An 18,390-nucleotide genomic window follows, 5' to 3' on the forward strand; every position below is an offset into this window, starting at 1 on the left:
GGTTCTTATTGGTTATCTATTTTATACATATAAGTGAATACATGTCAATCCCAAACTCCCAATTCATCCCACCACTACCACCCTGCGGCTTTCCCCGCTTGGTGTCCATACATTTGTTCTCTACATCTGTGTCTCTATTTCTGCCCTGCAAACCAGTTAATCTGTACCATTTTTCTAGGTTCCACATATATGCATTAATATACAATATTTGTTTTTCTCTTTCTGACTTACTTCACTTTGTATGACAGTCTCTAGATCCATTGACATCTCTACAAATGACCCAATTTCATTCCTTTTTATGGCTGAGTAATATTCCATTTTATATATGTAGCACATCTTTATCCATTCGTCTGTCTGTGGGCATTTAGGTTGCTTCCATGACCTGGCTATCGTAAATAGTGCTGCAATGAACATTGTGGTGAATGTGTATTTTTGATTTATGGTTTTCTCTGGGTATATGCCCAGTAGTGGTATTGCTGGATCATATGGTAATTCTATTTTTAGTTTTTTAAGGAAACTCCATACTGTTCTCCACAGTGACTGCGTCAATTTACATTCCCACCAACAGTGCAAGAGGGTTCCTTTTCTCCACACCCTCTCCAGCATTTGTTGTTTGTAGATTTTCTGATGATGCCCATTCTAACAGGTGTGAGGTGATACCTCATGGTAGTTTTGATTTGCATTTCTCTAATAGAGATGTTGAGCGGCTTTTCATGTGCTTCTTGGCCATCTCTATGTCTTCTTGGAAGAAATGTCTCTTTAGATCTTCTGCCCATTTTTGTATTGGGTCATTTGTTTTTTTAATATTGAGCTGCATGAGCTGTTTATATATATTGGAGATTAATCCTTTGTCCGTTGATTCGTTTGCAAATATTTTCTCCCATTCTGAGCCTTGTCTTTTCATCTAGTTTGTAGTTTCCTTTGCTGTGCAAAAGTTTTTATGTTCCATTAGGTCCCATTTGTTTATTTTTTTTATTGCATTACTCTAGGAGGTGGATCAAGAAAGATCTTGCTGTGATTTATGTCAGAGTATTCTTCCTATGTTTTCCTCTAAGAGTTTTATACTTTCTGGTCTTACATTAAGGTCTCTAATCCATTTTGAATTTATTTTTGTGTATGGTGTTAGGAAGTGTTCTAATTTCATTCTTTTACATGTAGCTGTCCATTTTTCCCAGCACCACTGATTGAAGAGACTGTCTTTTCTCCATTGTATAGTCTTGTCTGGTTTGTCATAGATTAGTTGACCATAGGTGTGTAGGTTTATCTCTGTGCTTTCTTTCTTTTTTTTTTTTCCTTTTACACCTTTATTGGAGTATAATTGCTTTACAATGGAGTGTTAGTTTCTGCTGTATAACAAAGTGACTCAGCTATACATATACATATATCACCATATCCCCTCCCTCTTGCATCTCCCTCCCACCCTCCGTATCCCACCCCTTTAGGTGGTCACAAAGCACCGAGCTGATCTCCCTGTGCTATGTAGCTGCTTCCCAGTAACTGTCGATGTTACATTTGGTAATGTATATATGTCCATGCCACTGTCTCACTTCGTCCCAGCTTACCTTTCCCCTTCCCCACATCCTCAAGTCCTTTCCCTACGTTTGTGTCCTTAATGCTGTCCTGTCCCTAGGTTCTTCTTAAACTTTTTTTTCTTTAGATTCCATATATCTGTGTTAGCATACGATATTTGTTTTTCTCTTTCTGACTTACTTCACTGTGTAAGACAGACTGTAAGTCCATCCACCTCACTACAAATAACTCAGTTTTGTTTCTTTTTATGGCTGAGTAATATTCCATTGTATATATGTGCCAGATCTTCTTTATCCATTCATCTGTCGATGGACACTTAGGTTGCTACCATGTCCTGGCTATTGTAAATAGAGCTGCAATTAACACTGTGGTACATGATTCTTTTTGAATTATGGTTTTCTCAGGGTATATGCCCAGTAGTTGGATTGCTGGGTCGTATGGTAGTTCTATTTTTAGTTTTTTAAGGACCCTCCATACTGTTCTCCCTAGTGGCTATATCAATTTACATTCCCACCAACAGTGCAAGAGGGTTCCCTTTTCTCCCATAAATGCCTCTCTAGCATTTATGTTTGTAGATTTTTTGATGATTGCCATTCTGACTGCTGTGAGGTGATACCTCACTGTAGTTTTGATTTGCATTTCTCTAATGATTAGTAACGTTCAGCATCCTTTCATGTGTTTGTTGGCAATCTGTATACCTTCTTTGGAGAAATGTCTATTTAGGTGTTCTGCCCATTTTTTGATTGGGTTGTTTGTTTTTGTGATATTGAGCTACATGAGCTGCTTGTAAATTTTGGAGATTAATCCTTTGTCATTTGCTTCATCTGCAAATATTTTCTCCCATTCTGAGGGTTGTCTTTTGGTCTTGTTTATGGTTTCCTTTGCTGTGCAAAATAAAGCTTTGAAGTTTCATTAGGTCCCATTTGTTTATTTTTGGTTTTATTTCCATTTCTCTAGGAGGTGGGTCAAAAAGGATCTTGCTGTGATTTATGTCATAGAGTGTTCTGCCTATGTTTTCCTCTAAGAGTTTTATAGTATCTGGTCTTACATTTACGTCTCTAATCCATTTTGAGTTTAATTTTGTGTATGTTGTTATGGAGTGTTCTAATTTCATTCTTTTATGTGTACCTGTCCCGTTTTCCCAGCACCACTTACTGAAGAGACTGTCTTTTCTCCATTGTATATCCTTGCCTCCTTTGTCATAGATGAGTTAGCCATAGGTATGTAGGTTTATCTCTGGGCTTTCTATCCTGGTCCATTGATCTATATTTCCGTTTTTGTGCCAGTACCATATAGTCTTGATTACTGTAGCTTTGTAGTATAGTCTGAAGTCAGGAAGTCTGAGTCCTCCAGCTCTTTTAATTTCCCTCAAGACTGCTTTGGCTATTCGGGGTCTTTTCTGTCTCCATACAAATTTTAAGATTTTTTTTGTTCTAGTTCTGTAGAAAATGCCACTGGTAATTTGATAGGGATTACATTGAATCTGTAGATTGCTTTGGGTAGTATAGTCATTTTCACAATATTGATTCTTCTAATCCAAGAACATGGTTTATACCTCCATCTGTTTATATCATCTTTGATTTCTTTCAGCAGTGTCTTATAGTTTTCTGAGTACAGGTCTTTTACCTCCTTAGGTAGGTTCATTCCTATGTATTTTATTCTTTTTGTTGCAATGGTGAATGGGATTTTTTCCTTAATTTCTCTTTCTGATCTTTCATTGTTAGTGTATAGGAATGCAAGAGGTTTCTGTGCATTAATTTTGTATCCTGCAACTTTACCCAATTCATTGATTAGCTCTAGTAGTTTTCTGGTGGCATCTTTAGGTTTCACTATGTATAGTATCGTGTCATTTGCAAACAGTGACAATTTTACTTCTTCTTTTCCAATTTGTATTCCTTTTATTTCTTTTTCTTCTCTGATTGCTGTGTCTAGGACTTCCAAAACTATGTTGAATAATAGTGGTGAGAGTGGACATCCTTGTCTTGTTCCTGATCTTAGAGGAAATGCTTTTAGTTTTTCACCATTGAGAATGATGTTTGCTGTGGGTTTGTCATATACAGCCTTTATTATGTTGAGGTAGATTCTATGCCCACTTTTTGTAGACTTTTTATCATAAATTGGTGTTGAATTTTGTCCAAAGCTTTTCCTGCATCTATTGGGATGATCATATTTTTATTCTACAATTTGTTAATATGGTGTATCACCTTGATTGATTTGTGTATATTGAAGAATCATTGCATCCCTGGGATAAACCCCACCTGATCATGGTATATGATCCTTTTAATGTGTTGTTCAATTCTGTTTCCTAGTATTTTGTTGAGGAGTTTTACATCTACATTCATCAGTGATATTGGTCTCTAATTTTCTTTTTCTGTAGTATCTTTGTTTGGTTTTGGTATCAGGGTGATGGTGGCCTCATAGAATGTGTTTGGGAGTGTTCCTTCCCCTGAAAATTTCTGAAGAGTTTGAGAAGGTTAGGTGTTAGCTCTTGTCTAAATGTTTGATAGAATTCACACCTGATGCCATCTGGTTCTGGAGTTTTGTTTGTTGGAAGATTTTTCATCACAGTTTCAATTTCATTACTTGTGATTGGTCTTTTCTTATTTTCTGTTTCCTCCTGGTTCAGTCTTCGAAGGTTATACCTTTCTAAGAATTTGTCCATTTCTTCCAGGTTGTCCATTTTATTGGCATAGAGTTGCTTGTAGTAGTCTCTTAGGATGCTTTGTATTTCTGTGGTGTCTGTTGCAACTTATCCTTTTTCATTTCTAATTTTATTGATTTGAGTCCTCTCCCTCTTTTTCTTGAGTCTGGCTAAAGGTTTATCATTTTTTTTAATCTGCTCAAAGAACCAGCTTTTAGTTTTATTGATCTTTGCTATTGTTTTCTTTGTTTCTATTTCCTTTATTTATGCTATGATCTTTATGATTTCTTTCCTTCTACTAACTTTGGGTTTTGTTCTTCTTTCTCTATTTCCATTAGGTGTAAGTTTAGATTGTTTATTTGAGATTTTTCTGGTTTCTTGAGGTAGGCTTGTATTGCTATAAACTTCTCTCTTAGAACTGCTTTTGCTGTATCCCATAGGTTTTGGATCATCGTGTTTTTGTTGTCATTTGTCTCTAGGTAGTTTTTGATTTCCTCTTTTATTTCTTCAGTGATCTCTTGGTTATTTAGTAACGTATTGTTTAGCCTCCATATTTTTGTGTTTTTTACGTTGTTTTGCCTGTAATTGATTTCTAATCTCATAGCAGTGTGGTCGGAACAGCTGCTTGATATGTTTTCAGTTTTCTTAAATTTACTGAGGCTTTATTTGTGACCCAAGATGTGATCTATTCCAGAGAATGTTCTGTGTGCAGTTGAGAAGAACGTGTAATCTGATGTTTTTGGATGGAATGTCCTATAAATATCAATTAAATCTATCTGGTCTATTGTGTCATTTAGGCTTGTGTTTCTTTATTAATTTTCTGTCTGGATGATCTCCATTGGTGTAAGTGAAGTGTTAAAGTCCCCCGCTATTATTGTGTTACTGTTGATTTCCTCTTTTATAGCTGTTAGCAGTTGCCTTATATATTGAGGTGCTTCTATGTTGGGTACATATATATTTATAATTGTTATATCTTCTTGGATTGATCCCTTGATCATTATGTAGTGTCCTTCCTTGTCTCTTGTAACATTCTTTGTTTTAAAATCTATTTTATCTGATATGAGTATTGCTACTCCAGCTTTCTTTTGATTTCCATTTGCATGGAATATCCTTTTCCATCCCTTCACTTTCAGTCTGTATGTGTCCTTAGGTCTGAAATGGTCTCTTATAGACAGCATATATATGGATCTTGTTTTTGTATCCATTCAGTGAGCCTGTGTCTTTTGGTTGGAGCATTTAATCCATTCACGTTTAAGGTAATTATTGATATGTATGTTCCTGTTACTATTTTCTTAATTGTTATGGGTTTGTCTTGGTGGATCCTTTTCTTCTCTTGTGTTTCCCACTTAGAGAAGTTCCTTTAGCATTTGTTGTAGAGCTGGTTTCATGGTGCTGAATTCTCCTTACTTTTGTTTGTTTTTTAAATTTAATTTATATTTTTATTGGAGTAATATTCCATTATGTATATGGACCACTTCTTCTTTGTGCATTCCTCTGTTGACGGACATTTTCGCTGCTTCCAAGTGTTGGCTATATTAAATATTGCTGGAGTGCAAGATTGCCAGCCTGTGACTTCAATAGCTTTTGCTTGTCTGTAAATCTTTTGATTTCTCTGTCAAATCTGAATGAGATCCTTGCTGGTGGAGTACTCTTGGTTGTAGGTTCTTTCCTTTCATCACTTTAAATTTATCATGCCACTCCATTTTGGCTTGTAGATTTTCTGCTGAGAAATCAGCTGTTTACCTTATAGGAGTTCCGTTGTATGTTATTTGTCATTTTTCCCCTGTTGCTTTCAGTAATTTTTCTTTGTCTTTAATTTTTGTCAGTTTGATTACTATGTGTCTCGGCATTTTTCTCCTTTGGTTTATCCTGCCTGGGACTCTCTGCATGTTGTGGATTTCGGTGGCTATTTCTTTTGCCATGCTAGGGAAGTTTTCGACTATAATCTCTTCAAATATTTTCTCAATTCCTTCCTCTCTCTCTTCTCCATCTGGGACCCTTATAATGCAAATGTAGTTGTGTTTAATGTTGTCCCAGAGGTCTCTTAGTGTGTTTTCATTTTTCGTTCTTTTTCTTTATTCTGTTCCATGGCAGGGATTTCCACCTTTCTGTCTTCCAGGTCACTCATCCGTTCTGCCACAGTTATTCTGCTACTGATTCCTTCTAGTGTATTTTTCATTTCAGTTATTGTATTGTTCATCTCTGTTTGTTTGTTCTTTAATTCTTCTAGGTGTTTGTTCCTTAATTCTTCTAGGTCTTTGTTAAGCATTTCTTGCATCTTCTTGATCTTTGCCTCTATTCTTTTTCTGAAGTCTTGGGTCATCTTCACTATCATTATTACGAACTCTTTTTCTGGAAGGTTGCCTATCCCCACCTCATTTCATTGTTTTTCTGGGGATTTATCTTGTTCCTTGATCTGGTATAAAGTCCCCTGCCTTTTCATTTTCTCTATCTTTCTGTGAATGTGGTTTTCCTTCCACAGGCTGAAGAATTGTAGTTCTTCTTGCTTCTGCTGTCTGTCTTTCGGTGGATGAGTCTATCTTAGAGGCTTGTGCAAGCTTCCTTATGGGACGGACTGGTGGTGGGTAGAGCTGGGTGTTGCTCTGGTGGGCAGAGCTTTAATCTGCTTGTCTGTGGATTAAATAAAACTTTAATAAAATGTTTAATCCGCTTGTCTGCTGATGCATGGGGCTGGGTTCCCTCCCTGTTGGTTGTTTGGCCTGAGGTGACCTAGCACTGGAGACTACCTTGCTCTTGGTGGGGCTAATGGCGGACTCTGGGAGGGCTCACGCCAAGGAGTATTTCCCAGAACTTCTGCTGCCAGTGTTGTTGTCCCCATGGTGAGCCACAACCCCTCCCCGCTTCTGCAGAAGACCCTCTAAAACTAGCAGGTAGGTCTGGTCATTCGCCTACGGGGTGACTGCTCCTTCCCCTTGGTCCTGATATGCACCCTACTTTGTGTGTGCTCTCCAAGTGTGGAGTCTCTGTTGAGACTCTGAGTCTCTGAGTGCAGTTGAGACTGAGACTCGGAGTGGAGTCGCACAGACTCTGGGTTCTGTGAAGCTTTGATGCTTTGTTGTTCTAGAAATCCTATGGGAGACGGTCCAGAGCAGGTGAAGCTAATGCTGTCAGTAGAGGTGGTGAAGCCAAAGATCTGAAATTCCAACTAGAGTTGCCGATGTACATACAGGACAAAATCATCTCGTGTGAATGTAATTCAGGCACATTTAAGATGAATGCAGTCATGTTAATGCCTAACATCTTCTGTCTTGTGCCTCTCCTCAGGGACCCCCTACTCAGTTCCTCAGGCTCCTGTAAGTCATGTACAGGGGAATGGAGAGTGGGCTCTGTCCAGTCTGAGCCCTGAGTTACCTTATGTGTATCTTAGGATACTTTGTATTTCTGTGGTGGCTCTTTCATTTCTGATTTATTTGGGCCCTCTCTTTCTAAAAAAACATACCACTGTTGTCTTTTATTCTTTAAAGAAGTTTAATAAGTGTTTGATCTACTACCCTTACTCTATGTATACTTTTTGCAGTGAGATTTTTACTTTTGTTTGTTTTCTTGTTACTATCAATAATTAGTGAGACGTCTTTTAAGCTACCTTCAACATTGCTTATAAAACTGCTTTATTAGTGATGAGACAGCTTTAACGGAAGTCGTGTTCTGGTTGTAAATTAGAATGCAATGTGCCAGCAAAAAGCCCCTTAAGTTTATGTATCATTACTTCTTGCTCTTTTTTTAATTTAATTTTTATTTTTTATCAGAGCCAATTGATTAAAATGTTTTGTTTGTTCTAGGTGTGCAAGATGTGGTTCTTTTACACATATACATGTATCTATACTTCTTCAGATCATTTTCTCATGTAGGTTATGACACAATGTTGAGTAGTCTTCTCTTGGTATGCCATAGGTCTTTGGTGATTATATATTTCACATGTGTTTCTATATCTGTGTTAACCCAATATCCTAATGTATCCAATCCTCACAACTTTCCATTTGGTGAACCATAAGTTTGTTTAATGAATCTGTGATTGCCTTTCTCTGTGGAAATATCGTCATTGGTATCAATTTTTAGCTAACACCTATAAGTGATATTATAGGATATGTGCCTTTTGCTGTCTGACTTAGTACAATTTGCCTGATGACCTTTAGAATCATCTATGGTGCTGCAAATGGCATTGTTTCATTTTTTTCCCTAGCTAATATTCCATCTGTACATGTACCAGTTCTGTTTGTCCACTCACCTCTTGATGGACTTCTTGGTTGCCTCCATGTCTTGGCTATTGTAATACTGCTGCAATGCACATTTGCCTGCCTGTGTCTTTCCAATTCTGTCTTCTTATGTTATAGGCCCAGGAGTGGGCTTCCTGTATCATAGGGTATCTCAGGGTTTACCTTTTAAAGGCACCACGATTCTGTGCTCATTAGTGGCTCTTTCCAAGTTACATCCCAGTTAAAGTTGAGGGTATACATTTCTCCACCACAGCTTCAGCATTTATTGATTGTAGTTTTCTTGCTGATGGATATTCTGACTGGTGTGAGCTGATACCTCTTTGTGGTTGAATTTGCATGTGACTCATAATCCGTTGAAATTGAGCTTTAAGGCATGTCCTTTTTTTTTTCAAACTGTGATTACAGCTTAGTTCTTCAAAGTGTTTTCTTAAAGTATGTGTCACATTTTGAAATTTATTGGCCATTACTTCCCTCAAGACATTTTGAGGGCAAGTTTCATTGACAGCCCTGCATTACTTGTTCACATGAAGTGACCATTAGCACAGGCTTTAAAGCTGCTTTTGCAGGTAACAGCCAGAGTGCAGCAGCCTTTTTTCGCTCCCCATGCTGGTACTAGGGAAACAGAGCTTCCGGCCAGTGGTCTTCCTCGGTTGTAAATTAGAGTGGAGTGTGCCCAGATAACCCCCAAAAGCTGATGTCTCCTTACTTTTGTTTGTTTTTTAAATTTAATTTATATTTTTATTGAAGTAATATTCCATTATGTATATGGACCACTTCTTCTTTGTGCATTCCTCTGTTGATGGACATTTTCGCTGCTTCCAAGTGTTGGCTATATTAAATATTGCTGGAGTGCAAGATTGCCAGCCTGTGACTTTTTGATTCTCATTTTCTCAGGCGATAGCCCCAGCAGTGAGTGTGACTGATTGACTAGTAGCTCAATGTTTACCTTTTCAAAGAACCTTCATTGTGTTTTCATGTGGCTCTTACCACATCCCCCTTAGAACCGAGGGTACGCATTTCTCCACAATCCCTTCAGCATTTATTGTTTGCAGCATTTTTGCTAATGGCCATTCTGACAGCTGTGACCTGATAGGTTTCTGTAGTTTGCGTTTGCACGTCTTTAAAAACTCCTAAAATTCATCATTTTTCCATGCCTTTTTCTTTTCTGTTAAAAAAATGTGTGAGTACAATATAGCTCTTGAAATTGTCTTCTTGGAATCTTGCCCTCTTTTTAATTTTTGGTCGATATTCGACCCCAGGATTTTTTTGGAGGGCATGTGTAATTACAGAGCGGCAAGTTTGGTGAATATTTAGTGACCATTAGCACTGGGTTTAAAGCTGCTGTTGTGCGAAACGGCCACAAGGAGGCAGCATTTCTCCATTCCCAAATGTGGCTACTAGGGCAGCAGAGCCTTTCTGGAAGTCTTGTTGCTAGGTTGTAAGTTAGAATGGAATGTGCCTGGAGAAACGCCCATAAGTTTATGTCTCATTACTTCTTCTTGGTTTTAAAAATTTTTTTAATCGGATTAATGATTAGAATATTGTTTGTCCAGGTGTACACAATCTGGTTCATTTGTGTAATATGTATCGCTATTCATGTTCGGATCCTCTTCCCATGTAAAATATTACAGAGTGTTCCGTAGACCTCCCTTGCTATATGGTTGGTCTTTTTAATATATGTTTATAATATGTATTTGTATACGTATGGTAACACTAATCTTAATTTATGCATTCTGCCCACCTTTCCTTTTAGATAAGCATACTTAATTTCTAAGTCTGTGAGTGTCTTTCTCCGTGGAAATATGTTCATTTGTGTTAGTTATTAGATAACGCCTATAAGTGATATCATAGGATATAGGTCTTTTGCTTTCTGACTTACCTCATGTTCTGTGATTATCTCCAAGCTCATCTATGATGCCTCAAATAGCAGTGTTTCATTGTTTCCCATGGCTAATATTCCATTGTGTACATGGACCACTTCTTCTTTATCCATTCATCTGTTGATGGACATTTAGGTTGCTTCCATGTCTTGGCTATTGTGAATAAGGCTGCAGTGCAGCTTTTGCAGCCTGTGTCTTCTGAATTCTGGTCTTCTCGTGTGAGAGGCACAGTGTTGGGCCTGCTGCATCGAATGGTAGCTCAATTTTTACTTGTAAACGCAGCTCCTTTCTGTTCTCATTATTGGCTCTTACCACTTTACATCTCACCAGCAGCTAGAGGGTACACAGTTCTCAAAAACCACTTCAGCATTCATTATTTGTAGACTTTTTGCTGATGGTCAGTCGACCTGAGTGAGTTGAAACCTTTTTGTAGATTAGATTTGCATGAGTGTAATTATTCCTGAGGTTGAGCTTTTATCAATTTTACTTTTTTTTAAAAGACAATGAGTAAAATTTATGTCTTCATACTATCTTCTTGAAAATTTTGCCTGTTTTGAGTTTTTTTGGCCATTCCCTACCTCAGCACAATTTTTTAGGGCAGGTGTCCTTTACAGCCCTGAGGCCTTGTGAATGTTAAGTGAACATTAGCTGTGGGTTTAAAGCCGCTCTTGCGAAAGACGGCCACAAGGTGGCAGCATTTCTACATTTCCAACTCTGGGTTTTTGGGCAACAGAGCCTTCCTGGAAACCGTGTTAGTAGGCTTCAAATTAGAGTGGAATGTGCCAGCGCAAACCCCCAAGAGCTTAGGTCTCCTTACTTGTTGTTTGTTTTTTAAATTTAATTTTTATTAGGTATCAGAGCAAATTTGATAAAAATGTTGTCTTGGTGCTTTGTGACCACCTAGAGAGGTGGGTTAGGGAGGGTGGGAGGGAGGGAGACGCAAGAGGGAAGAGATATGGGAACATATGTATATATATAACTGATTCAGTTTGTTATAAAGCAGAAACTAACACACCATTGTAAAGCAATTATACTCCAATAAAGATGTAAAAAAAATACAAAATAAATTTTTAAAAAATTAAAGCAAATAAAAAAATAAATAAACAACATTGCTCTAGTAACATCAAAAAAAAAGTTGTTTCTCCTAGGTGTACAGAATCTGTTCATCATATCAATGCATCTGTCTATTCATCTTTGGATCCTTTCCCGTGTAAGTTATTACAGAGTGTTGAGTTGACCTCTCTTGGTATTCCATAGGTATTTTGTGATTATATATTTCATATGTGTTATACATGTCTGTTAACCCCATATTGTAATTCATTCATTCCTTACACCTTTCCATTTGGTGAAACATAATTTTATTTTCTTAGTCCATGCTTTTCCTTCTCTTGGAAATAAGTTCATAGGTATCAATTTTTAGGTAACACCTAGAAGTGATGTCATAGGATATCTGTCTTTCAGTTTCTTTCTTACTTCATGTTGAGTAATTATCTCTAGGTCCTTATATGGTGGTGCAAACGGCACTGTTTATTTGTTTTCAATGGCTAATATTCCATTTTGTACATGGATCACTTCTTCTTTATGCATTTTTCTGTTCATGGACATTTTGGTTTCTTCCAAGTCTTGGCTATGTTAAATGTTCCTGCAGTGCAGGATTGGCAGCCTGTGTCTTTTTCATTCTGGTCTGCTCAGGTGATAGGCGCATCAAAGGACATGCCAGATCACATGGTAGCTCAATTTTTACCTTTAAATGCACCTCCATTATGTTCTCACTACTGACTGTTACCAGCTTACATCCCCCCAGCAATCAGAGGGTACACAGTTCTCTAAAACCACTTCAGCATTTATTCTTCATAGACTTTTTGCTGATGGTCAGTTGACAAGTGTGAGTTGACGCTTTTTGTAGATTAGAGATGCATGAGTCTAATAATTCCTGAGGTTGAGTTTCTATCCATTTTCCTTTTTTTAACGAGAGTAAGTCAAACTTACCTCTTCATAGTACATTCTTGAAAATTTTGCCTTTTTTGAATTTTTTTGGCCATTTCTCACCTCAGAACATTTTTTGAGGGCAGGTGTCCGTTACAGCCCTGAGTCCTTGTGAATGATAAGTGACCATTAGCTGTGGGTTTAAAGCTGCTCTTGCTGTAAACGGCCACAAGGCGGCAGCATTTCTACATTTCCAACTCTGGGTTTTTGGGCAACAGAGCCTTCCTGGAAAACCTGTTAGTAGGCTGGAAATTAGAGTGGAATGTGCCATGGCACACCCCCAAGAGGTTATATCTCCTTACCTCTTGTTTGTTTTTTAAATTTAATTTTTATTTATTATCAAAGCAAATTTGATAAAAATGTTGTGTTTGTCCTAGGTGTACAGAATCTGGTTCATTATATCTACGTATCTATTTATCTTTGGTTCCTTTCCCGTGTAGGTTATTACAGAGTGATGAGCTCAATTTTTAACTTTGAACGCACCGCCATTCTCTTCTTACTACTGGCTGTTACCATTTTACATCCCACCAGCAGCTAGAGGGTACACAGTTTTCTAAAACCCTTTCAGAATTCATGTTTTGTAGACTATTTTGCTGATGATCATTCTGACGGTGATAAGGTGAACGTTTTTGTAGATTGGATTTGCAAGGCTTTATCAGTTTCTGATATTGAGCATTATTCCATGCATTTTTTTAAACAAAAAGAAAAGAAAAATGTGCATAAAATATGCCTCTTGATATTGTCTTTTTGAAATGTTGACGTCTTTTGAATTTTCTGGTCGATTTAGGACCCCAGGAATTTTTTGAGGCCTGGTGTCCTTTACAGTCGTGCACATATTTTGAAAATTAAGTGACCATTAGCGCTTGGTTTAAAGCTGCTGTTGTATGAAACAGCCACAAGGCGACAGCATTTCTCCTTTACCAAATCTGGTTACCAGGGCAACAGAGCCTTAATGGAAGTCCTGTTACTAGATTGTAAATTACAATGGAATGTGCCAGGAAAAATTCCTTTTAAGTTTATGTCTCATTATTTCTTGTTCATATTTTTAATTTAATTTTTATTTTTTATCGCAGCAAATTTGATTACAATGTTTGTTTGTTCTAGGTGTGCAAGATGTGGTTCTTTCACACATATACATATATCAATTCTTCTTTGGGTCCTTTTCCCATGTAGGTTATGACACATTGTTGAGTAGTCTTCCCTTGTTATTCCATAGATCTTTGGTGATTATATATTTCACATGTGTTTGTGTAGCTCTGTTAACCCCGATATCGTAATGTATCTATCCTCACACCTTTCGATTTGGGGAACCATAAGTTTGTTTAATGAATCTGTGATTGCCTTTCTCTGTGGAAATATCTTCATTGATATCAATTTTTAGGTAACACCTATAAGTGATATCATATGATAGGTGTCTTTTGCTTTCTCAGTTACTACACGTTGCGTGATTACCTCTAGACTCATCTATGGTGCTGCAAATGGCATTGTTTCGTTTTTTCCCCAGCTAATATTCCGTCTCTACATGTAGCAGTTCTTCTTTGTCCACCCACCTGCTGATGGACTTTTTGGTTGCTTCCAGGTCTTGGCTATTGTAATACTGCTGCAGTGCAGATTTGCCTGCCTGTGTCTTTCCAATTTTGACTTCTTAGGTTATAGGCCCAGGAGTGGGCCTGCTGGATCATATAGTAGCTCAATGTTTACCTTTTAAAGGCACCTCCATTCTGTTCTCATTAGTGGCTATTACCAGGTTAAGTCCCACTTCAAATTAAGGGTATGCATTTCTCCACAACCTCTTCAGCATTGATCGTTTGTAGTTTCTTTGCTGATAGTTATTCGGAGTGGTGTGAGCTCATACCTCTGTGTGGTTGGATTTGCATGTGTCTCATAATCCCTTGAAATTGAGCTTTCAGGCATGTCCTTTTATTTTTCAAACTGTTATGACAGTTTACTTCTTCAAGGGTTTTCTTGAAATATGTGCCACATTTTGAAATATTTTGGCCTTTACCTCCCTCAACACATTATTAGGGCAGGTTTCCTTTACACCCCTGCAGTACTTGTTCATATGAAGTGACCATCAGCACAGGTTTTAAAGCTGCTTTTGCAGGTAATGGCCAGAGGGCGGCAGCATTTCATAATTCTATGAAATGTAATTAAACACACAATATATATTTTTTCTTTTAAATTTCCGTTGTTATTTTTTAATGAACAATTTCAATTCAAGTTCTTGGTAACAAGTGAAATTTAAAAAGATTAAAGGAAAAGATAATATTTTACCACTTGCCATCCTTTCCCATTCCCTGAAACGACCAGCATTATGTGTAGCTTTCTCATTTTATCCAGGTGTCCCTTACATCTGGAACATCATGTTTCTCACTGTAGAAAAACAGATTTAGCTCTCACACTTTTATAGGCTACAAAAGAGTCCATAGAACAGAAGTACCATGTATTTCAGCCTTAGATTTTTGAGAGATACTCATTTACTTTCTGTTTTATTTTGTTGTTCTGCTAATTTGTTTCACCCCAGAAAAATATTTTTTAAAATACAAAAAAACAAAATTAAGTTACGGGTAAGGATTAGGGTTTAGGGTATGGGTTAGGGTATGGGTTAGGGTTAGGGTACAGGTTAGGGATAGGGTATGGGTTAGGGTTAGGGTACAGGTTAGGGTTAGTGTTAGAGTTAGGGTTAGGCTTAGGGTATGGGTTAGGGTACGGCTATGGGTTAGAGTACGGGTTAGGGTTAGGGTTAGGGTGTGGGTTAGGGTTAAGGTACGGGTGAGGGTTAGGGTTAGTGTATGGGTTAGGGTACAGCTACAGGTTAGGGTTAGGGTATGGGTTAGGCTACGGGTTACGGTTATCGTATGGGTTAGGGTTAGGGTATGGGTTAGGGTATGGGTTAGGGTTAGGATACAGGTTAGGATTAGGGTACAGGTTAGGGTTAGGGTATGGGTTAGGGTGTGGGTTAGTCTTAGCGTACAGGTTAGGGGTAGGGTACAGGTTAGGCCTTGGGTCTGGGTTAGAGTATGGGTTAGGGTTAGGGTACAGGTTAGGGTACAGTTATGGGTTAGTGTTAGATTTAGGGTTAGGGTATGGGTTAGTGTTAGGGTACAGGTTAGGGTACGGGTTAGGGTTAGGGTTAGGGTAAGCATTAGGGTTAAGGTATTTATTAAACCTCTTCCACTCTCCAGATATCACTTAGCACGTAAAGGAATATTATTTGTGGTCCAGCCATGGAGATGACTTTAGAGACTAGGATAAGACAAAGAACACACACATTATAAATAAATTACATTAGGATTTTGTTTTTAACCTGTACATTAAAACACTAGTGCTTAGAAAATCTGATGGAGGCAGAAGAAATAAAGGGTAGTTTTATGGGAATAAAATCACAGATTTTCTGTAGAATACACAGATTTTGACTGATTAGAAAGTCAAGGAGGAATGCTTTTGTTCTGAATATATAAACCCTCTTCTAAATTGTGCTGTAATTGGAAGTTAGAATTTTTTTGTTGCTGTTGTATCGCTTCGTGTTTTCATGATTATTCTGCTTGCATCTCCCTTGTTAAACCTTTGATCTGAGGAAGAGTGCCATTACTGGAAATGAGTTTACACAATTATTCTCAAAAACAGAAGGAAATGGTTCTCACCTAAATATTAAGAAATAATCTCGGGCTTCCCTGGTGGCGCAGTGGTTGGGAGTCCGCCTGCCTATGCAGGGGACACAGGTTCGTGTCCCGGTTCGGGAAGATCCCACATGCCGCAGAGCGGCTGGGCCCACGAGCCATGGCCGTTGAGCCTGCACGTCCGGAGCCTGTGCTCCGCAACGGGAGAGGCCACAACAGTGAGAGGCCCGTGTACAAAAAAAAAAAAAAAAAAAAAAAAAAAAAAGAAATAATCTCTAAACTGGTATACTAACAGAATTATGATTCAGGGATAATAAGTCTATGAAATGTAATTAAACACACAATGTATATTTTTCTTTTAAAGTTACATTGTTACTTTTTTCAAGTACAATTATAATTCAAGTTCTTTGTAACAAGTGAAATTTAAAAATATTAAAGGAAAAGATAATATTTTACCACTTGCCAACCTTTCCCACTCCCTGAAATGACCAGCATTATGTGTAGCTTTCTCATTTTATCCAGGTGTTCTATACATCTGGAACATCATGTTTCTCACTGTAGAAAAACAGATTTAGCTCTCACACTTTTATAGGCTACAAAAGAGTCCATAGAACAGAAGTACCAAGTATTTCAGACTTAGCTTTTTGAGGGACACTCAGGTTACTTTCTGTTTTATTTTGTTGTTCTGCTTTTGTTTAAACCCCAGAAAAATATTTTTTTAATACAAAAAAAAATTAAGTTAGGGGTAAGGATTAGGGTTTAGCATATGGGTTAGAGTATGGGTTAGGGTAAGGGTACGGGTTAGGGTTAGGGTACAGTTTAGGGTACGCCTACGGGTTACGGTTAGGGCACGGGTTGGGGTATGTGTTAGTGTTAGAGTACAAGTTAGGGTTATGGTATGGGTTAGGGCTAGGGTATGGGTTAGGATTAGGGTACGGGTTATGGTACGGTTTAGGGTTAGGGTTAGGGTATTTATTAAACGTCTCCCACTCTCCAGATATCACTTAGCACGTAAAGGAATATTATTTGGGGTCCAGCCATAGAGAAGACTTTAGAAACTAAGATAAGACAAAGAACACACACATTGTAAATAAATCACATTAGGATTTTGTTTTTAACGTGTACATTAAAACACTAGTGCTTAGGAAATCTAATGGAGGCAGAAGCAGTAAAGGGTAGTTTTATGGGAATAACATCACAGACTTTCTGTAGAATACACCGATTTTGACTGGTTAGAAAGTCAACGTGGAATGCTTTTATCTGAAGATATAAACCCTCTTATAAGCTGAGTTGTTATTGCAAGTTAGAAATTTTTTGTTGCTGTTGTATTGCTTTGTGTTTTCATGATTATTCTGCTTGCATCCCCCTCGTTAAACCTTTGATTTGGGGAAGAGTGTCATTACTGGAAATGAGTTTACAGAATTATTCTCAAAAACAGAAGGAAATGATTCTCACCTAAATATTAAGAAAGAATCTCTATACTGGTGTACTAACACAATTATGATTCAGGGATAATAATTTTTTGAAATGTAATTAAACACACAAAATATATTTTCTTATTTTAAATTTTCATTGTTACTCTTTTTGTGTTTGTGTGTGTGGTACGCGAGCCTCTTACTGTTGTGGCCTCTTGCGTTGCAGAGCACAGGCTCTGGACGCGCCGGCTCAGCGGCCATGGCTCACAGGCCCAGCTGCTCCACGGCATGGGGGAACTTCCTGGACCGGGGCACGAACCCGTGTCCCGTGCATCGGCAGGCAGACTCTCAACCACTGCGCCACCAGGGAAGCCCTCATTTTTACTTTTTAAAAGTACAATTATAATTCAAGTTCTTTGTAAAAAGTGAAATTTAAAATGATTAAAGGAAAAGAAAATATTTTACCACTTGCCATCCTTTCCCACTCCCTGAAATGACCAGCATAATGTGTAGCTTTCTCATTTTATCCAGGTGTCCCTTACATCTGGAACATCATGTTTCTCACTGTAGAAAAACAGATTTAGCTCTCACACTTTGTATACGCCACATAACAGTCCATAGAAAAGATGTACCAAGTATTTCAAACTTAGCTTTTTGAGGGACACTCAGGTTAGTTTTTGTTTTATTTTGTTGTTCTGATAATTTGTTTTAACCCCAGAAAAATATTTTTTAAAATACAAAAAAAAAAAAACCAAATTAGGTTGGGGTAAGGATTAGGGTTTAGGGTACAGGTTAGGGTATGGGTTGGGGTAGGGGTTAGGGTACAGGTTAGGGTACAGCTACGGGTTAGGGTTAAGATACAGGTTAGGGTAAAGATACGGGTTAGGGTTCGGGTTAGTGTCAGAATACGGGTTAGGATTAGGGTACGGGTTAGGTACGAGTTAGGGTACAGTTTAGGGTATGGCTGCGGTTTAGGGTTAGGGTACGGGTTTGGGTATGGGTTAGTGTTGGGGTACGGGTTAGGATTAGGACACGGGTTAGGGTTAGGTTTAGGGCTAGGGTTAGGCCACAGGTATGGTTTTG

General features: G+C 38.0%; 1 long non-coding RNA gene across 1 annotated transcript; it reads left to right on the plus strand.

The window, feature by feature from the left end:
• Positions 1-14,988: 14,988 nt before the first annotated feature.
• LOC116754064 lies at positions 14,989-15,571 on the plus strand. Its single transcript, XR_004349937.1, has 3 exons — positions 14,989-15,008; positions 15,183-15,206; positions 15,381-15,571. It is a non-coding gene; the product is annotated as an uncharacterized LOC116754064 (long non-coding RNA).
• The last annotated feature ends 2,819 nt before the right edge of the window (positions 15,572-18,390 follow it).

The sequence above is a fragment of the Phocoena sinus genome, chromosome 5 (assembly GCF_008692025.1).
Source record: "Phocoena sinus isolate mPhoSin1 chromosome 5, mPhoSin1.pri, whole genome shotgun sequence".
NCBI classification, from domain to species: Eukaryota; Metazoa; Chordata; class Mammalia; order Artiodactyla; family Phocoenidae; genus Phocoena; species Phocoena sinus.